Source organism: Moschus berezovskii, chromosome 13 (genome assembly GCF_049115385.1).
Source record: "Moschus berezovskii isolate FMDL1 chromosome 13, NW_MosBer_1.0, whole genome shotgun sequence".
Taxonomy (NCBI): domain Eukaryota; kingdom Metazoa; phylum Chordata; class Mammalia; order Artiodactyla; family Moschidae; genus Moschus; species Moschus berezovskii.
The window spans coordinates 56,828,468-56,851,108 of record NC_142472.1 but is presented as its reverse complement, the minus strand read 5'-3'; the positions used below and the strand labels follow the sequence as shown (position 1 = coordinate 56,851,108).

Below are 22,641 nucleotides of genomic sequence, written 5' to 3'. Positions count from 1 at the left end.
TCATTTAAATTGCTCATTACTTTTGAATATTTTCCAAGTATTAAACTTGAAAATTTCAGTACACTCAAAAGCTATATCTTGGACTTCCCTGGTGGTCCAGTGGTAAAGAAATCCATCTACCAGTGCAGGGGACACCGGTTAGATCCCTGGTCTGGGAAGATTGCACATACCAAGGGGCAAGTAAGACCTGTGCCATGACTACTGAGCTGGTGATCTAGAGCCTGCGAGTCGAAGCCTGCACATTCTAGAGCCTGTGCTCTGCAACAAGAGAATCCACTGCAATGGGAAGCCTGTGTACTGCAACAAAGAGTAGCCCCCACTCTCCACAACTAGAGAAAACCTGCGGGCAGCAACAATAGACCCAGTGCAGCCAAAAATAAATAAATAAAAATTTTAAAGCTATTTTTGGGACTCTCTTGCAAGTTAGTCGTCGTGTCAAAACAACAGGAGACCCTCTAAATTGATGATCACTAAGGACTCCCTCTCAGTTTGGTTATAATCCTTGCTGGACTGCCTCACACTATAGAGTGCTCAGGGGCAGTCTACGTGAACATTCACTTCCTCTCTAAATGAACTTCTGTCAGGGTTCATTCTGAACTTCATGTCTTGGACACACCTTTTCATCTGTCTTTGCCTGATGAAGCTCTTTATTTCTGAGTTTTCTCAAACTTTCCATCCAAACCTCCTTATCCCCTACACTCTTAAGCCAAGAGTCAGAGAATTCTAGATTGAGTAGATTTCAATCCCCACACTTCAGAACTCCCAAGACCCATTACCCATCTGTGTTTGCTTTCAGATTACAGGCACTTCAGAAACGAATCCTGAGTACTCGATCATCTCCATTTTGCCCATGGTACTATCTTTCTAAGATTTATGTTACAGTTTAGATTCACTTGGCTTCTATAGCAAACTCTGATCTCACTGGTTAATGGAACTTCTCTCTTTAAAAAGCAGCTTTCAAGAATCAGTTAACAAAGTCTGCTATTGTTACTTTAAGAAGTGCCTGTTCTCCAACAGTAAAGTGAATAATAAGTACGTCTCCTCAGCCTGAATGTTTCTTTGTGGTACCTTGAGAATCCTGCAACTCGCTTTTATTGTCAATTAATTTTCTCTCATTTAAATTTCCCTCAAATAAGAACTTTTCTGACCCACTTCCATTAGCCGCTCCATAATACCATTCATCATCAATATTACCTTTCTCTGGATACACTTATTTCTGGGGAGGAATTTTCATGACAGAAAATAGGTCAGAAGAGAAAAATCAGCCAAATTTACAGACTTAGATTAAGGAGATGGTGATGGTACTTAATAACCAAAGGTAACTGACTTAAAACATGCATTCACACCTCAAGAGGTAAAACTTTAGGAAAAATCTTTAAATTCTTAGGAATTACTGCTTGGAAACATGAATTCAGTCTCCTGTGTGTGAATTAACTGATGAAGACAAAGTCTTTAAAACAAGGACTTGATTGTGATTTTTCATTTTGTTAATAGTTTCAGAATTATCCACTAATATTTTCTTAATTTAGACAGGAATCATGTATTTTAAAAAAATCTCCACCAAGCATAAAGCAGATATCCTGGGATACTTATGACACAAGCTATTCCTTTTTGAAAGCATCTGCAGGGGAAGATTTAGATAGTCTTTGCTTTTTCAGTTTTTCATCTACTCTGAAATTGGTTTGGTTAGATCAGAATAACAGTTCTGCGTGGTGCTGCCTTTATGATTTTGAGTACATTTGTGTCATCAGTCAAGAAGTTCACCTTGAACTTCATCTTTCAGCTTGTCAAAAAATAATCTAACACTTATCCAAGCACCAGCGTGAATTGCCAAAGAAGCCTGGAGGAGGCTGTCATTGCAACTGGAACCTCAAGACTCTTGCCCTCAATCCAGGTCCCCTGAGAAGTGGTGAAGTGTGGCACCTTTCCACACTTCACAAGGGCACAGCATCCTAGCTCCATGGCTGTGGAAGGTTTATGACACGTGGGACTCTAACTCCTAGCAGTACTTGTGTGTGTGTGTCGGGGGGAGGCTGTCCATCCATTATAGGGCAAAGCTCCAACAAATTCATTCCCTTTCATCCAAATGCAACTGAGGGATACTATGAACAGTCTTGCTGTGACTCTTTAGAAGGCATAATTCCTGGAATCATTACCAGTACTTTTTCTTTTCCATTCCTCTCCCAAAAGTGTCTTTCTGTTACATCTTTAGCAAATGAATGAACACCTGTACTCAAAGCAAAGTGCCAGGTAAATGTCAGGTGAATGCCACCCTGGGGAAGATTTAATGACTCAGGACCCTGTTCTCACTGTACCAGGTTCAATGATCTTTTCTAAGACTTGGATAAATTCAGAGAAATACTGTTAAATTTATTGACAACACAAAGCTGAGAGAGAGAGAGAACACCAATCTACTGGGTGGTATTATCAGTATTTAAAATTATTTTAACCGAATAGAATTAGGATGCAAAAGAAAATCAATGAAATGAAATTTAGCAAGAATGAAACCCTGGGTTTGGATTTAAACCTCAATTTATAAAGAAAGGATGAGGAGTGTCTTCCCTGATGGTGCAGTGGCTAAGACACCATGTTTCCAATGGAGGGAGCCCAGGTTCAATCCCTGGTCAGGGAACTAGACCCCACATGCTGCAACTAAGAGTTTGTATGCTGCAACTAAGACCAGGTTCAGTTCAGTTCAGTTCAGTCGCTCAGTCGTGTCCGACTCTCCGTGACCCCATGAATCACAGCACGCCAGGCCTCCCTGTCCATCACCAACTCCCGGAGTACACTCAAACTCATGTCCACAGAGTCGGTGATGCCATCCAGCCATCTCATTCTCCGTCGTCCCCTTCTCCTCCCGCCCCCAACCTTTCCCAGCATCAGAGTCTTTTCCAGTGAGTCAACTCGTCGCATGAGGTGGCCAAAGTATTGCAGTTTCAGCTTTAGCATCAGTCCCTCCAATGAACATCCAGGATTGATCTCCTTTAGAATGGACTGGTTGGATCTCCTTGCAGTATAAGGGACTCTCAAGAGTCTTCTCCAACACCACAGTTCAAAAGCATCGATTCTTTGGCGATCAGCCTGCTTCACAGTCCAACTCTCACATCCATACACGACCACGGGAAAAACCATAGCCTTGACTAGACGGACCTTGGTTGGCAAAGTAATGTCTCTGCTTTTTAATGTACTATCAAGACCAGGTACAGACAAGTAAATAATGAATGTTAAAAAAAAAAAAAGAGAGGGAGGAACAAGATGGAGGAATAGGACGGCGAGACCTCTCTCTCCCCCACAAATTCATCAAAAGAACATTTGAACACGGAGTAAACTCCACAAAACAACTTCTGAATGCTGGCAGAGGACATCAGGCACCCAGAAAAGCAGCTCCCTGTCTTCGAAAGGAGGTAGGAAAAAACATAAAAGATAAATAGAGAGACAAAAGAGGTAAGGACAGAGCTCCATCCCGGGAAGGGAGGCTTTAAAAAGAGAGAAGTTTCCAAACACCAGGAAACACTCTCACTGGCGAGTCTGTGGCAAGCCTTGGAACCTCAGAGGGCCACAAAACCGGGAGGAAAAAGAAAGAAATAATTAAAACCCACAGATTACCCGCCAAACGGTAACTTCCAGTGGAGAAGCAGCGCAGACGCCTGCATATGCCATTACCAAGTGGGGGTTGGGCAGGGAGGAGCCAGCTGAATTGCTTAGAGAGAGGACTGGGCTTGAATGCCGCAAGAACAATCTGAGAGAATTAACTGGGGATAGCAAAGCAGACTGGGATAGCTTCCCCATGAAAAGGTGGAAAGCTTTAACCTAAGACTTTGCCAGCCCCGCTCACAGAACAAAGGGCTGAGCAGAGCGAGCCGGCTGCGGTCGGCCCATCCCCCATCCCCCGCCGAGACAGGCAGGGAGGTCAACCAGAGCCGGAGGGGGCAACCGCAGCCCCAGAAAGGCATCCGATACAAACTGCAGGCAGGCTTGTTGCTATTCAAGACTTCTTGGGCTTGGGCTGGTCGATATCTGCCTGAGAAGGTGTGCCAGTTGTACACCCAGAAAACCGAGTGGCAGGGACTGGGGAGGCGATAAGTCGCAGCGACCCGCGCTCACCAAACACCTGGTCACCTGAGCTGCTCGGACTGGGGAAGGCACAAAACGCAGGCCCAACCAAGTCTGCGCCTTTGTGGAGTACCCAAGAACCTGAACTTGAGCTGTTCAGACCTGGGAAGTGCATACAACCCAGCGCCGGCCTAGGACAGTTCCCGGCAGAGCAACCGAGAGCCTGTTCAGTGAAGACTGGGACAGCACACGCGCTGTGAGCAGGGGCAAACCCAGTGTGGCTGAGACGCTGCGAGCACTCCCCACAGACGCCAGAGATATTTGTCTGCAGCGTTCCTCCCTTCCCAGAACAGGACTGAACAACTGAGCCTTAAAAAGTGTCCACCTGCACCCTAGTATCAGGGCGGAAATTAGACACTGAAGCGACCAGCAAACAGAAGCTAAAACAGAGGAAAGCACCTTGGAAATGACAGATAGAGAAGTCTAGAGACTACTCCAAGAATAAGACCAAAAACCAGAGGCAAGAGGCTTAAGCCTGAATCCTGAGAACACCAGAGAACTCCTGACTCCAGGGAACATTAATCGATAGGAGCTCATCAAATGCCTCCATACCTACACTAAAACCAAGTATCACCCAAGGGTCAACAAGTTCCAGAGCAAGACATACCACGCAAATTCTCCAGCAACACAGGAAAATAGACCTGAGCTTCAATATACAGGCTGCCCAAAGTCACTCCAAACCCACTGACATCTCATAACTCATTACTGGACACTTCATTGCACTCCAGAAAGAAGAAATCCAGCTCCACCCACCAGAACACCAACACAAGCTTCCCTAACCAGGGAACCTTGACAAGTCACCCGTCCAACCCCACACACATGGGGGAAACTACATAATAAAGAGAACTCCACAAACTGCAAGAAGAGGGAAAGGCCACCCCAAGCAAAGCAATATAAGCAAGATGAAGAGGCAGAGAAATACCCAGCAAGTAAAGGAACAAGATAAATGCCCACCAGCACAAACAAAAGAGGAAGATATAGGGAATCTACCTGATAAAGAATTTCGAATTTTGGTGGTGAAAATGATTCAAAATCTTGAAAGCAAAATGGAGTTACAGATAAATAACCTGGAGAAAAGGATTGAGAAGATGGAAGAAAGGTTTAATAAGGACTTAGAGGAAATATAAAAGAGTCAATATACAATGAATAATGCAGTAGATGAGATCAGAAACACTCTGGAGGGAACAAACAGTAGAATAACAGAGGTAGAAGACAGGATAAGCTAGCTAGAAGATAGAATTGTAGAAATAAATGAAACAGAGGAAAAAAGAAAAACGAATTAAAAGAAATGAGGACAATATTAGAGACCTCTGGGACAATGTTAAAAGCTCCAACATTCGAATCATAGGAGTCCCAGAAGAAGAAGACAAAAAGAAAGACCATGAGAGAATACTTGAGGAGATAATAGTTGAAAACTTCCCTAAAATGGGGAAAGAAATAATCACCAAGTCCAAGAAACCCAGAGAGTCCCCAACAGGATAAACCCAAGGCGAAATACTCCAAGACACATATTAATCAAATTAACAAAGATCAAACACAAAGAACAAATATTAAAAGCAGCAAGGGAAAAGCAGCAAATAACACACAAGGGGATTCCCATAAGGATAACAGCTGATCTTTCAACAGAAACTCTTCAGGCCAGGAGGGAATGGCAAGACATACTTAAAGTGATGAAAGAAAATAACCTACAGACCAGATTACTGTACCCAGCAAGGATCTCATTCAAATATGAAGGAGAAAAAAAGCTTTACAGACAAAAAAAGCTGAGAGAATTCAGCATCACCAAACCAGCTCTCCAACAAGTGCTAAAGGATCTTCTTTAGACAGGAAACACAGAAAGGGTGTATAAACTCGAACCCAAAGCAATAAAGAAAATGGCAACGGGATCATACTTATCAATAATTACCTTAAATGTAAATGGGTTGAATGCCCCAACCAAAAGACAAAGACTGGCTGAATGGATACAAAAACAAGACCCCCATATATGTTGTCTACAAGAGACCCACCTCAAAACGAGGGACACATACAGACTGAAAGTGAAGGGCTGGAAAAAGATATTCCATGCAAATAGAGACCAAAAGAAAGCAGGAGTAGCAGTACTCATATCAGATAAAATAGACTTTAAAACAAAGGCTGTGAAAAGAGACAAAGAAGGAAACTACATAATGATCAAAGGATCAATCCAAGAAGAAGATGTAACAATTATAAATATTTATGCACCCAACATAGGAGCACCGGAATATGTAAGACAATTACTAACAAGTATGAAAGGGGAAATTAACAACAATGCAATAATAGTGGGAGATTTTAATACCCCACTTACATCTATAGATAGATAAACAGAAAATTAACAAGGCAACACAAACTTTAAACGATACAATAGACCAGTTAGACCTAATAGATATCTATAGGACATTTCACCCCAAAACAATGAATTTCACCTTTTTCTCAAGCGCACACGGAAACTTTTCCAGGATAGATCACATCCTGGGCCATAAATCTAGCCTTGGTAAATTCAAAAAAACTGAAATCATTCCAAGCATCTTTTCTGACCACAATGCAGTAAGATTAGATCTCAATTACTGGAGAAAAACTACCAAAAATGCCAACATATGGAGGCTGAACAACACGCTGCTGAATAATGAACAAATCATAGAAGAAATCAAAAGAGAAATCAAAATATGCATAGAAGTGAATGAAAAGGAAAACACAACAACCCAAAACCTCTGGGACACTGTAAAAGCAGTGCTAAGGGGGAAGTGCATAGCAATACAGGCACACCTCAAGAAACAAGAAACGCCGGCCCCGGCGGCGCAGACGCGACGCGAGAGACGCCGGCCCCGGCGCAACGAACCACGCAAAGAGGTGCGGCCGTGAGGAGCTACCCCACGCCTGAGGCCAGGGCCGGTGGCCGAGAGGAGCTACCCCACGTCCAACAGGCGGTGGCTGCGCGAGCGCAGGAGGGCCGAGAGGAGCTACTCCGCGTTCAAGGTCAGGAGGGGCGGCCTTGAGGAGATACCCCTCATCCAAGGTAAGGTACAGCGGCTGCACTTTGCTGGAGCGGCTGTGAAGAGATTTTCCACGGCCAAGGTAAGAGAAACCCAAATAAGACGGTAGGTATTGCGAGGGGGCATCAGAGGGCGGACACACTGAAATCATAATCGCAGGAAACAAGCCGATCTGATCACATGGACCACAGCTGAATGTGGTCCACTGGAGAAGGGAATGGCAAACCACTTCAGTACACTTGCCTTGAGAACCCCGTGAACAGTAACAAAGGGCAAAATGATAGGATACTGAATGAGGAATTCCCCAGGTCGGTAGGTGCCCAGTATGCTACTGGAGATCAGTGGAGAAATAACTATAGAAGGAATGAAGGGATGGAGCAAAAGCAAAACCAATACCCAGCTGTGGATGTGACCAGTGATAGAAGCAAGGTCCGGTGCTGTAAAGAGCAATATTGCATAGGAACCTGGAATGTTAGGTCCATGAATCAAGGCAAATTGGCAGTGGTCAAACAGGAGATGGCAAGAGTGAACATAGACATTCTAGGAATCAGTGAATTAAAATGGACTGGAATGGGTGAATTTAACTCGGATGACCATTATATCTACTACTGTGGGCAGGAATCCCTTAGAAGAAATGGAGTAGCCATCATGGTCAACAAAAGAGTCCGAAATGCAGTACTTGGATGCAATCTTAAAAATGACAGAATGATTTCTGTTCGTTTCCAAGGCAAACCATTCAATATTACAGTAATCCAGGCCTATGCCCCAACCAGTAATGCTGAAGAAGCCGAAGTTAATCGGTTCTATGAAGACCTAGAAGACCTTTTAGAACTAACACCCAAAACAGATGTCCTTTTCATTATAGGGGACTGGAATGCAAAAGTCGGAAGTCAAGAAACACCTGGAGTAACAGGCAAATTTGGCCTTGGAGCACGGAATGAAGCAGGGCAAAGGCTAATAGAGTTTTGTCAAGAGAATGCACTGGTCATAGCAAACACCCTCTTCCAACAACACAAGAGAAGACTCTACACATGGACATCACCAGATGGTCAACACCGAAATCAGATTGATTATATTCTTTGCAACCAAAGATGGAGAAGCTGTATACAGTTAGCGAAAACAAGACCAGGAGCTGACTGTGGCTCAGATCATGAACTCCTTATTGCGACATTCAGACTGAAATTGAAGAAAGTAGGGAAAACCACTAGACCATTCAGATATGACCTCAATCAAATCCCTTATGATTATACAGTGGAAGTGAGAAATAGATTTAAGGGACTAGATCTGATTGATAGAGTGCCTGATGAACTCTGGACGGAGGTTCGTGACATTGTACAGGAGACAGGGACCAAGACCATCCCCATGGAAAAGAAATGCAAAAGAGCGAAATGGCTGTCTGAGGAGGCCTTACAAATAGCTGTGAAAAGAAGAGAGGCAAAAAGCAAAGGAGAAAAGGAAAGATATAAGCATCTGAATGCAGAATTCCAAAGAAGAGCAAGGAGAGATAAGAAAGACTTCCTCAGTGATCAATGCAAAGAAAGAGAGAAAAACACAGAATAGGAAAAACAAGAGACCTCTTCAAGAAAATTAGAGATTCCAAGGGAACATTTCATGCAAAGATGGGCTCGATAAAGGACAGAAATGGTGTGGACCTAACAAAAGCAGAAGATATTAAGAAGAGGTGGCAAGAATACACAGAAGAACTGTACAAAAAAGATCTTCACGACCAAGATAGTCACGATAACGTGATCACTGACCTAGAGCCAGACATCTTGGAATGTGAAGTCAAGTGGGCCTTAGAAAGCATCACTACTAACAAAGCTAGTGGAGGTGATGGAATTCCAGTTGAGCTATTTCAAGTCTTGAAAGATGATGCTGTGAAAGTGTTGCACTCAATATGCCAGCAGATTTGGAAAACTCAGCAGTGGCCACAGGACTGGAAGAGGTCAGTCTTCATTCCAATCCCAAAGAAAGGCAATGCCAAAGAATGCTCAAACTACCGCACAATTGCACTCATCTCACACGCTAGTAAAGTCATGCTCAAAATTCTCCAAGCCAGGCTTCAGCAGTATGTAAACCGTGAACTCCCAGATGTTCAAGCAGGTTTTAGAAAAGGCAGAGGCACCAGAGATCAAATTGCCAACATCCGCTGGATCTTGGAGAAAGCAAGAGAGTTCCAGATAAACATCTATTTCTGCTTCATTGACTATGCCAAAGCCTTTGACTGTGTGGATCACAATAAACTGTGGAACATTCTGAAAGAGATGGGAATCCCAGACCACCTGACCTGCCTCTTGAGAAACCTGTATGCAGGTCAGGAAGCAACAGTTAGAACTGGACATGGAACAACAGACTGGTTCCAAATAGGAAAAGGTGTACGTCAAGTTTGTATATTGTCACCTTGCTTATTTAACTTATATGCAGAGTACATCATGAGGAACGCTGGGCTGGAAGAAGCACAAGCTGGAATCAAGATTGCCGAGAGAAATATCAATAACCTCAGATATGCAGATGACACCACCATTATGGCAGAAAGTGAAGAGGAACTCAAAAGCCTCTTGATGAAAGCGAAAGAGGAGAGTGAAAAGGTTGGCTTGAAGCTCAACATTCAGAAAACAAAGATCATGGCATCTGGTCCCATCACTTCATGGGAAATAGATGGAAACACAGTGGAAACAGTGTCAGACTTTCTTTTTTTGGCCTCCAAAATCACTGCAGATGCTGATTGCAGCCATGAAATTAAAAGACGCTTGCTCCTTGGAAGGAAAGTTATGACCAACCTTGATAGTATATTAAAAAGCAGAGACATTACTTTGCCAACCAAGGTCCGTCTAGTCAAGGCTATGGTTTTTCCCATGGTCATGTATGGATGTGAGAGTTGGACTGTGAAGAAAGCTGATCGCCAAAGAATCGATGCTTTTGAACTTCGGTGTTGGAGAAGACTCTTGAGAGTCCCTTATACTGCAAGGAGATCCAACCAGTCCATTCTAAGGGAGATCAATCCTGGATGTTCATTGGAGGGACTGATGCTAAAGCTGAAACTGCAATACTTTGGCCACCTCATGCGACGAGTTGACTCACTGGAAAAGACTCTGATGCTGGGAAAGGTTGGGGGCGGGAGGAGAAGGGGACGACGGAGAATGAGATGGCTGGATGGCATCACCGACTCTGTGGACATGAGTTTGAGTGTACTCCGGGAGTTGGTGATGGACAGGGAGGCCTGGCGTGCTGTGATTCATGGGGTTGCGGAGAGTCGGACACGACTGAGCGACTGAACTGAACTGAACTGAACTGAACTGAACTGAAATAACCTAACTCTACATCTAAAGAAACTAGAAAAGGAAGAAATGAAGAACCTCAGGGTCAGTAGAAGGAAAGAAATCGTAAAAATTAGGGCAGAGATAAATGCAAAAGAAACAAAAGAGACCATAGCAAAAATCAACAAAGCCAAAAGCTGGTTCTTTGAGAAGGTAAATAAAATTGACAAACCATTAGCCAGACTCATCAAGAAACAAAGGGAGAAGAACCAAATCAATAAAATTAGAAATGAAAATTGAGAGATCACAACCGACAACACAGAAATACAAAGGGTTATTAGAGAATACTATCAGCAATTATATGGCAATAAAATGAATAACCTGGAAGAAATGGACAAATTCCTAGAAAAGTATAACTTTCCAAACCTGAACCAGGAAGAAATAGAAAATCTGAACATACCCATCATAAGCATGGAACTAGAGGCTGTAATCAGAAATCTTCCAGCAAACAAAAGCCCAGGTCCAGACGGCTTCACAAATGAATTCTACCAAAAATTTAGAGAAGAGCTAACACCTATTCTACTCAAACTCTTCCAGAAAATTGCTGAGGAAGGGAAACATCCAAACTCATTCTATGAGGCCACCATCACACTGATCCCAAAACCTGGTAAAGAGCCCACAAAAAAAGAAAACCACAGGCCAATATCACTGATGAACATAGATGCAAAAATCCTTAACAAAATTCTAGCAATCAGAATCCAACAACACATTAAGAAGATCATACATCATGACCAAGTGGGCTTTATCCCAGGAATGCAAGGATTCTTCAATATCCACAAATCAATCAACGTAATACACCACATTAACAAACTGAAAAATAAATATCATATGATTATCTCAATAGATGCAGAGAAAGCCTTCGACAAAATTCAACATCCATTTATGATAAAAACCCTCCAGAAAGTGGGAATAGAAGGGACATATCTCAACATAATAAAAGCTATATATGAGAAACCCACAGCAAACATTATCTTCAGCAGTGAAAAACTGAAAGCATTTCCCCTAAAGTCAGGAACAAGACAAGGGTGCCCACTCTCACCACTACTATTCAACATAGTTCTGGAAGTTTTGGCTACAGCAATCAGAGCAGAAAAAGACATAAAAGGAATACAAACTGGAAAAGAAGAAGTAAAACTTTCACTGTTCGCTGATGACATGATCCTCTACACAGAAAACCCTAAAGACTCTACCAGAAAACTACTAGAGCTAATCAATGAATACAGTAAAGTTGCAGGATATAAAATCAACACACAGAAATCCCTTGCATTCCTATACACTAATAATGAGAAAATAGAAAGAGAAATTAAGGAAACTATTCCATTCACTGTTGCAAAGAAAAGAATTAAATACTTAGGAATTTATCTACCTAAGGAAACAAAAGACTTGCACATAGAAAACTATAAAACACTAGTGAAAGTAATCAAAGAGGACACTAATAGATGGAGAAATATACCATGTTCGTAGATTGGAAGAATAAATATTGTAAAAATGAGTATACTACCCAAAGTAATTTATATATTCAATGCAATCCCTATCAAGCTACCAACGATATTTTTCACAGAACTAGAACAAATAATCTCACAATTTGTATGGAAATACAAAAAACCTCGACTAGCCAAAGCAATCTTGAAGAAGAAAAATGGAACTGGAGGAATTAACCTGCCAGACTTCAGGCTCTACTACAAAGCCACAGTCATCAAGACAGTATGGTACTGGCATAAAGACAGAAATATAGATCAATGGAACAAAATAGAAAGCCCAGAGATAAATCCACACACCTATGGACACCTTATCTTTGACAAAGGAAGCAAGAATATAAAATGGAGAAAAGACAGTCTCTTTAACAAGTGCTGGGAAAACTGGTCAGCCACTTGTAAAAGAATGAAACTAGAACACTTCCTAACACCATACACCAAAAAAAACTCAAAATGGATTAGAGAGCTAAATGTAAGACCAGAAACTATAAAACTCCTAGAGGAGAACATAGGCAAAACACTCTACGACATAATTCAGAGCAGGATCCTCCAACACCCACCTCCCAGAATATTGGAAATAAAAGCAAAAATAAACAAATTGGACCTAATTAAAATCAAAAGCTTCTGCACAGCAAAGGAAACTATAAGCAAGGTGAAAAGGCAGCCATCAGAATGGGAGAAAATAATAGCAAATGAAGCATCTGATAAAGGATTAATCTCCAAAATATACAAGCAGCTCCTGCAGCTCAATTCCAGAAAAATAAACCACCCAATCAAAAAATGGGCCAAAGAACTAAACAGACATTTCTCCAAAGAAGACATAAAGATGGCTAACAAACACATGAAAAAATGCTCAACATCCCTCATAATCAGAGAAATGCAAATCAAAACTACAATGAGATACCATTTCACACCAGTCAGAATGGCTGCTATCCAAAAGTCTACATGCAATAAATGCTAGAGAGGGTGTGGAGAGAAGGGAACCCCCTTACACTGTTGGTGAGAATGCAAACTAGTACAGCCACTATGGAGAACAGTGTGGAGATTCCTCAGAAAACTGGATAGAACTGCCATATGATCCAGGAATCACACTCCTGGGCATACACACCGAGGAAACCAGAATTGAAAGAGACACATGTACTCCAATGTTCATTGCAGCACTGTTTATAATAGCCAGGACATGGAAGCAACCTCGATGTCCATCTGCAGACGAATGGATAAGAAAGCTTTGGTACATATACACAATGGAGTATTCCGTTCCATTCCGTCGCTCAGTCGTGTCCGACTCTTTGCGACCCCGTGGACTGTAGCCTACCAGGCTTCTCCGTCCATGGGATTCTCCAGGTAAGAATACTGGAGTGGGTTACTGTTTCCTTCTCCAGGGGGATCTTCCCGACCCAGGGATCGAACCCGGGTCTCCCGCATTGGAGGCAGACGCTTTAACCTCTGAACCACCAGGGAAGCCCAATAGAGTATTACTCAGCCATTAAAAAGAATGCATTTGAACCAATTCTAATGAGGTGGATGAACCTAGAGCCTATTATACAGAGTGAAGTAAGCCAGAAAGAAAAACACCAATACAATATACTAACGCATATATATGGAATTTAGAAAGATGCAAATGATAACCCTGTATACGAGACAGCAAAAGAGACACAGATGTATAGAACAGTCTTTGGGACTCTGTGGGAGAGGGTGAGGGTGGGACGGTTTGGGAGAATGGTATTGAAACATGTATATTATGTGAAACAAATTGCCAGTTCAGGGTCGATGCATGTTACAGGATGCTTGGGGCTGGTATGCGGGGATGACCCAGAGGGAGGTGGGAGGGGGGTTCGGGAGGGGGAACTCATGTACACCCAGGGCGGATTCATGTCAATGTATGGCAAAACCAACCAATATAATATTGTAAAATAATTAGCCTCCAATAAAAACAAAGGTCCGTCTAGTCAAGGCTATGGTTTTTCCCGTGGTCATGTATGGATGTGAGAGTTGGACTGTGAAGAAAGCTGATGGCCAAAGAATTGATGCTTTTGAACTGTGGTGTTGGAGAAGACTCTTGAGAGTCCCTTGGACTGCAAGGAGATCCAACCAGTCCATTCTAAAGGAGATCAATTCTGGGTGTTCATTGGAAGGACTGATGCTAAAGCTGAAACTGCAATACTTTGGCCACCTCATGTGAAGAGTTGACTCACTGGAAAAGACTCTGATGCTGGGAAGGATTGGGGGTGGGAGGAGACAGGGACGACGGAGAATGAGATGGCTGGATGGCATCACCGACTTTGTGGACATGAGTTTGAGTGAACTCCGGGAGTTGGTGATAGACAGGGAGGCCTGGCGGGCTGTGATTCATGGGGTCGCAGAGAGTTGGACACGACTGAGCGACTGAACTGAACTGAAATGAACTGAAAAATAAAATTAAAAAAAAAAAGAGAGAAAGGATGAGGAATACGTGGCTTGAAAGGGGAAGATGATATGCCAGTGAGTCAAGTGTTGGTGGGCTGTGTGATGCCTCTCTTAGAAGAGAGGCCAGGATGACACAATATCTTGAAATGAAGTCAGATAAAGGATGGCTGAGAAAACTAGAACAGTTTACCTGAGAGAAGGGAAAATCTAGTCATTTTCAAATATTTGAAAATGTGGATTTTGGGAGGAAGTTATGTTTTTACGTTTTGCTTATTTTTCTTTTCCTTTTTTAAAAAATTATTTTTATTTTTATTTAAGTTGGGTACTCAGTGATAAAGAATCTGCCTGCAATGCAGGAGATGCAGTAGGAGCCAAGGGTTTGATCTCTGGGTCAGGAAGATCCCCTGGAGAAGGAGATGGCAACTCACTCCAGTATCTTTGCCTGGAAGATCCCATGGACAGAGGAGCCTGGGGGGCTATAGTCCATGGGGCTGCAAAAGAGTCAGACATGACTTAGCAACTCAACAACAAAGTTATATGCAGTTGTTTGAATAATGAAATAGTTCTGCAAGTTTAAGAAGCCTGACCACTTTCTTCATTTCCATCCCTGAAAACCTCCACATTTCTTTCTTTTAGGTGACTATTTGGTATCCATTCCATGTCTCTAAATGGCTTGCTTGCTGTGCTTCTTCTTGGTTTTTCAGTTTGGGATATTATCTTATGACTCTGGACTTTCATTTGCTTAGACTTCTGAGCACTCAGCATTCATATTTACCAACCATCTTAAGCTTTTCTTAAGATACTCGACTCCATCAGCTATTCCTTCCATCGGTTTCATCTTCCGAAGGGCCCTGGCCACCCTTATGCCTGGTACACAGTTGCCATCTCAGGTCTGGATGGGGAGGAAATGTAATTTTTCTTAAATTCTTCTAGGTTCTTGGCTGAGACCTTCCCTCTAATAGAAGGATAGCAGAAGAAAACCAAACAAGTAAAAGAACATGTATATATGGCAAATAGTCAGGAAAACGGAATAACTCCCCTAAATGGCCTAAGCCATCACCTTAAATACCATCTTCAGCTAAAGGTAAAGAAGATGTGTGTGAGGCAGCTAGTTATGGGAGATTATCAGGCAAAGCACAGTAAACAATGGTAAGGTCATTAGACAGATTTAAGTCATCATCTTCTCCACTCGTATGACTTTCTAGAGATTGGGTCATCCTCCCTTTCCGTACAGAGAGGTTGCTATTGTCTAGTCACTAAGTCATGTCTGACTCTTGCAACCCCATTGACTTCAGCATGCCAGGAAGACACCCCTACACATGGAGATTCCCCTTGTAAATGTAAAATGCTCTTACAAAAAGCTAACTTCTACTTGGCTTTCAGAGCTCCTCCTGTGCCTGCTGTTTCTTAAAAATAATCAGCCTGAAATAATCCTTATGGCAAAAAGGCATATTTGGGGTGATGTACTTTACTGCCCTTCAGGTCCTTCCTTCCCCATCATCCTGAGGATGCTATTTGCTATTCTGCTTCATTGCATCTCCTGTTTTCCTATCCCAGGTCTTCTTTTCAGTTTTCCCCTTCACTTTACAGAGAAAACCCTTCATTGGTTTCCTGACAAGGATACCTATATGGGAAGTAGTTTTTGAAACTTTACATCTTTGCAGATAACTTTATTCTACCCTCAAATTTCAGTAATAGTTTACCAGGATATAGAATGCCACATTGGAGACAATTTTCCTTCCATTTTTGAAGGAATTGCTGCTTTGCTTTCTAGCTCCCAGTTCTGCTGTGGTGAAGTTCAAATCCATTACTGAGTCCTGATCCTCTGCATGGTAAGCTGACTTGTCTCCTCTGGACACTTCTAAAATCTTCTCTTTGCTCTCAATGTTTTGGAAAATGTTCTTAAACTGTTGGATTATTTTCTTCCCTCTCTTTTCTCTTTTTGTGTGCATAGTATTTGAATATTGTACTTCCCAGATTGGTCGTATGGTTTTTGTTAATCTTTTCTCTTTATTTCACTTTTTTCGGTTTTTGTTGTTGTTGTTCTGCTTTCTGGGAGAATATTATCTTCCAAACATTTTATTAAGTTAAATATTTAAAATCACAATTTTAATTTCCAAGAATTCTTTTTTCCCTATGGATTTTCCTCTGTACTGGCATCTTTTTATTTAATGGATTCCATCTTGTCTCTCCAAAGACAGTAATGGCATTTTATAGTTGTTTCATGCCTAGAAGGGAAAAGTATGGCTGTCAGTGATCTAGGAGGCAGTGCTGCTAATTCTTAGGGGTGAGGATGTGGGTTCTCTCTTATGAAATGAATTGACTGTCAATTTTTCCCACAGTTGATCTCAAGGATTTAATGTTTTTGGGCTTCCTAAGTCACTTAACATTTGTTTTATCTGCTTTCCAACTTGCAAATTTTATTGCTGCTGTTTCCTCTCATTCACCCCATCCTTGTGGGACTGTGCCTTCAGGACAAAAAAATCCCTTTCCATGGTTGAGACCAGTGTTATTTAGGAGGGAATTAAAGTAGGTGCATGAATTCAGCCTACTCTGCTTCCTGGAAGTGTGGAAGGCCTATTTGGAGTCACCTAAGGGACAACTGAAAGAGATGGGAATACCAGACCACCTGACCTGCCTCTTGAGAAACCTGTATGCAGGTCAGGAAGCAACAGTCAGAACTGTACATGGAACAACAGACTGGTTCCAAATAGGAAAAGGAGTATGTCAAGGCTGTATGTTGTCACCTTGCTTATTTAACTTATATGCAGAGTACATCATGAGGAACGTTGGGCTGGAAGAAGCACAAGCTGGAATCAAGATTGCTGGAAGAAATATCAATAACCTCAGATATGCAGATGACACCACCCTTATGGCAGAGAGTGAAGAGGAACTCAAAAGCCTCCTGATGAAAGTGAAAGAGGAGAGTGAAAAGTTTGGCTTGAAGCTCAACACTCAGAAAACAAAGATCATGGCATCTGGTCCCATCACTTCATGGGAAATAGATGGAAAAACAGTGGAAACAGTGTCAGACTTTCTTTTTTTGGGCTCCAAAATCACTGCAGATGCTGATTGTAGTTAGGAAATTAAAAGACACTTACTCCTTGGAAGGAAAGTTATGACCAACCTAGATAGTCTATTAACAAGCAGAGACATTACTTTGCCAACCAAGGTCCTCTCGTCAAGGCTATGGTTTTTCCCATGGTCATGTATGGATGTGAGAGTTGGACTGTGAAGAAAGCTGATCGCCGAAGAATCGATGCTTTTGAACTGTGGTGTTGGAGAAGACTCTTGAGAGTCCCTTGGACTGCAAGGAGATCCAACCAGTCCATTCTAAAGGAGATCAATCCTGGGTGTTCATTAGAAGGACTGATGCTAAAGCTGAAACTGCAATACTTTGGCCACCTCATGCGACGAGTTGACTCACTGGAAAAGACTCTGATGCTGGGAAAGGTTGGGGGCGGGAGGACAAGGGGACGACAGAGAATGAGATGGCTGGATGGCATCACTGACTCTGTGGACGTGAGTTTGAGTGAACTCCGGGAGTTGGCGATGGACAGGGAGGCCTGGCATGCTGTGATTCATGGGGTCGCGGAGAGTCGGATACGACTGAGCGACTGAACTGAACTGAAGGGACTGCTTTCTTTCTAATATCTGGAAATAGTCCACAGCTTTAGGGGCTGTCTTGTGAGGCAGGGGCTCCCCTTTCCTGGAAGTTGTTGTTGAAAAGTGGAAAGTTATGTTGTTCAGTTGTGTCTGACTCTTTGCCTGCCAGGCTCCTAAGTCCATGGGGTTCTCCAGGCAAGATACTGGAGTGGGTAGCCATTCCCTTCTCTAGGGGATCTTCTTGACCCAGGGATGGAACCCAGGTCTCCTGCATTGCAGGCAGATTCTTTACTACTGAGCCACCAGACCAGTTTAGAAGTCTGCCTCTCTGGGATGTGGCAGAGAGGCTTCTGCTTCTCTGGGTGGTCACAAGTCAGATAAGGTGCCTCCCTGAGACCTTCCCACTTATTTAAAACTCTGATTACATTGTGCTTATTCTAGGCTGGGAGTAATGTTCATATCCAGATATCTGAGAAAACGTGCTTTCGTTTTTGTTTCCTTTTCCTAGCCCACTGTGTATTTTGTGGAGGAAGAGTTTTGGTGAAGAGGTGACACCTGGGGGAAAGTTTGTGTCTTCTAGTTCTGTCATCAAAAGATTACAGATGATGAGAAGTCAGTCTCTAGTCATTGTCAACTACTTCCTGGGCCTCCCTAAAACAGCAAGTGGTGGGGAAGAAATCCACTTCTGGTCTAACACATACAGTCAGTATTTTCCAGCGTTTCTCAAGATAAAAATGGAGACCCTAAAGCGCAACCCAAACTAGACAGGGACCACACCAGAAAACAAAAGGCACTGAGAGATACTTAGGTGTTGTGGAAAGACCCTCATGTTCTAAAAGGATTCTCCTCAGTATTTGCTAACAGAAATCAATCATTTTCAGCTGAACGATGTATCTGACAGTGGCTGGCAGGGAAAGATGAGTTAAAGATAAGGAACTTAAAAGCTACAGCATGAGCTACTGCTAATTGAACAGCATAACAAAAAAGTAAAGCATGTCTGAAATTATATTGGTCAATGGGCAAATTAGGTGCAATTTATAAAAACTGTTTTTATATGCAACTTTCCAGCCATCAGTCATCATCAGTCATCATGTGTAGCTGATGTGCAAACACGCTCTCAAGTTCAGCCATATCCTCCGTGGAGAAGTTAGCGAGTTAATGTCTTACAGTCAGTTTTCAAGCATTTCTATTGCTTAACTAATTTTAAACAAAACCTAAGAATTCAAGATTTGATGAAAGAGCCAGCATCCATCCACCCATCCATCTGTTAGGTAGTTAGAATAGGGAAAAAGAGTCCAAAATGGCGGTGGTTAAAAGACAAAGAAGGGAAAAGCACGCAAAAATAGAACAAAGGAATGTCTGAGGACCAGAGTGAGGACCTCAGGTAAAACAAACAGCACTCCTGGCTGGCCCAGTTTACACAGGGCAGGCCCAGGGGGAGGAGAAAACATATGAAAAGAGGAACCAAAATTGGGCCAGGGCCTCTCTTCTCTTTGCGTCTTTTGAGTCGGCATTCCCTCATGTCTCGAGGATGTATTTTCCTTTACTTTCTAAATAAAACTGAGCTGTTACATGGAGCTGTAACACTGGTCTGTCCAAGGGCTGTAACGCTGGTCCATCCGTTGCTTCCAATTTTTTTTGCGACAAGACAGAACAGAGGAAATTACACACTCCCCCAACACATCCATTCAACCATCCATCCACGTCCACTAGGGACTCAAAAATAAGAGTTCTATTCTCAGTCCTGTAGAAGTTCCCAGTCTGGTGAGAGAGACAGATTGGGGACAGAATATTCTGACTCAGGGCTGTAATCCCAATCATTGAAGTATGCATAGACTGCTTTGGGGATGTGTGGTTCCAAGAAGAGAGAAAAGCTCCCCTGAGGAGAAGACGCTTAGTGAAGGCCCAGAAGGGCACTGTCTTCAAGCAGGAAAAAACACCTCCACAGGTGCCTGGTTCCATGAAAGATGAGATGCTTGTTAGAAGCCTATCCGCCACCAGAACATGTCAGGACTTGGGGGATGAAAGTGCCAGGAAGAGACAAATCTGGAAAAAGAAGTGAGGTCCCCATCCTGAAGTGTTCACAGACAAGAGTTTCGATTTTATCTGAAATTGAGGGGAGTCACTGAAGGATTGTGAGCGAGACAGAGACGACACGGCCTCTCACAGTCTCTGCTGCTACCCCTGGTCTGTCACCATCATCACCAGAGTGACTGTTCGTATGGAAGTCAGAGCATGTCTCCCACTGCCCAAAACCCTGCAGTAGACCTGCCTGCTACAAGCCCCATGTGATCAACCTCCCCTAGCTCTTTGAACTCATGCCTTCCCCTCTCACCCTGCATCCATTCTGCTTCCAGTACTCTGGCCCATGCTCTTCCTTAAGCCTTCCAGGTCATTCCCCCATGAGGCACTTCTTTGGCTATTGTGTCTGCAGGTAATGCTCTCCCTTCAGATATGCATGGAACTCACCCCCTCCCCTGCTTTGAGTAAATACCAACCTCTTTATAAGGCCTATCCTGGCCACACTGCTTAAAACCACACACATACACACACACACTCGGTACTCTCAACCCTCTGTACGTTGCTTCTTATTTCCTCTTTTCCACATACATTTCCAAGGTATCATATAAAATGTTATGTTTACTGTCTTTCTCCTCCTGTTAAACTGTCTATGGGCAGATGTCTTTGCTTTGTATACCTAGCATCTAGAATGAATACAGAATGAATAGAAATTAGATTTCCTTTTTTTTTTTTTTACAAAACCACCCTATGAAAATATGGAGGTTGATGTACACGGGTGTGATATTAGGGCTTGGGAGGCCAGTTAGGGGTTTGCTGGGATGACAACGACAATTTGAATGGGGCAGTGACCATGAGGAGAGAAAGCAGGGTCCCTGTTAGAGTTATTAAGGGAACAGAGTTGTCAGGACTTGGTGGCCAGTTATTTGGATGTGGGAGCTAGGTGGTACCAACGCTGGATCTGGAGGAAAGGGAAGACATGCTAATTTTTGGTGGATGACAAAGACACAGTGAGGTTACCTTCAGTTCTCTGTGGGACAGGTCTTTTTATATTGCCCAGTACATATTGATTTTATAATTTATTTCTTTCCCATGTATTTGCAACCCCATGGACTGTAGCTTGCCAGGCTCCTCTGACCATGGGATTCCCCAGGCAAGAATACTGGAGTGGGTTGCCAGTTCCTTCTCTAGGGGATCTTCCGGAGCCAGGGATAGAACCTGTGTCTCCTACATTGGCAAGCAAATTGTTTACCATGTGGGAAGCCCCGTCTATATACAGCCTCTATGAAAATACATTCAATTTACCTAAAATTTTTACCAAAAGCAAAATAATTGATTACAATAATTTATGGCTTATCCTATAGTCATTGACCATCCTTAGAATCTTATTTGAGGTTTTAAAAAAAGTCTAATCTGAGGTACATCTAAGTTTCTTTCCCATTTTCCACTGTCCATTTTTATATTGATAACCAGAGACAAGGTCTCTATAGCACCATACCTCAGACACTTTAGGCCTGCAATCCAGTCCTTAGGGAAACCACTCGACTGTTTTTAAGTGGCTCTGGCTTCTTTCCTGTTCCTCAAAGCAGTAACCTCCTCTCACGGTAAACTGCACCCACTTGCTGGAAACTCAGCAACTTTGTTCTTCCCTTTCCCCGCAGCCCCCAGATGGCCACCAGCTGGCCTGAGCTATTTCTTGCATCCTAATCCCTTTATCCGTCCTCTTGGTTTTCTTTTTGATCTCCTTGTCTCTCCCCTCCTCCTGCTAGCAGCCACCACAATCTACTCCTCTGTGGAAGCGCCTATTTTTCTAAGAGAATTTGAGGATTTTTTTTTAGAGTGTCACCTCTTTTTTCCTCTGCTTTTATATTGTGAGGAGACCAGCTAAAGGGCTGTGTGGGAGGAAAGCTGTCTCTGGGAGCAGGACGACGTCTCCCATGAGAAAGGGGTCAGGACAGATTGTCTCCTGAACGAGGCCCCTGGGGGACAAAGGGACCAGCAGGTCCCAGAAGTCACACCTCGGCCCAGGGGCGGTGCTGGCCACTCTTGAAGGGCACAGCGGGAAGAGTCCCCTTGCTGGCTTTCTCATGGGCACCATTTGACCTCATTTCAGGGGATTTCTGTCCCCTTCCCCAGCACCAGAGAGGGTCACACCATATTCTCAGTTGTCCTTAAACAACTTTTAAAGGACTGTTACTGATTTTTTAAGATGACAACTGGAAGACTGCTTGAAATGAAAGCTGAAGACAGGAAGCTGAGGTGTCTGTGTTTGTGTTTGTTGGGCCTGTGAGAGTCCACGTTCATGGGTCTGGGGGAGTGTTCCTGTGAGGTGAGCCTGAGAGTGTGTCTGTGAAGATGGTGTGGTAGTGCAGGGAGAGGGGTGGACATGCTCGTGTGTCTGAGCTGGGCCTGTATGTGTGTGTGTGTGTGTGTGTGTGTGTGTGTGTGTGTGGACAAGGCTGTGTGTGCATGTGCCTCAGGTCTGGATGCGGGGCTGTCCCTGAGCAGAGGGTCTGGGCAGGGTGCCACGTATGGTCTGGCCTGTGAGAGGTATTGGAGGTGACTGTGCTGGGCCTTTCGAGTGTGGAGGGCAGGGTGGCTTTCTAGGGAATTCCTGAGTGTCTCCTTGGGAGATTGTGGGATGAAATTAGAGACTGTGTGGGAAATCTGTGGGAGAACTGTGGAGGGCTGTTGACG

The 22,641-nt window shown here is 43.2% G+C and overlaps 1 protein-coding gene across 1 annotated transcript in view; it reads right to left on the bottom strand.

The window, feature by feature from the left end:
- LOC129556551 (cilia- and flagella-associated protein 337-like) overlaps nt 1-22,641 on the bottom strand; it is a 136,556-nt gene that overhangs the window by 63,966 nt on the left and 49,949 nt on the right.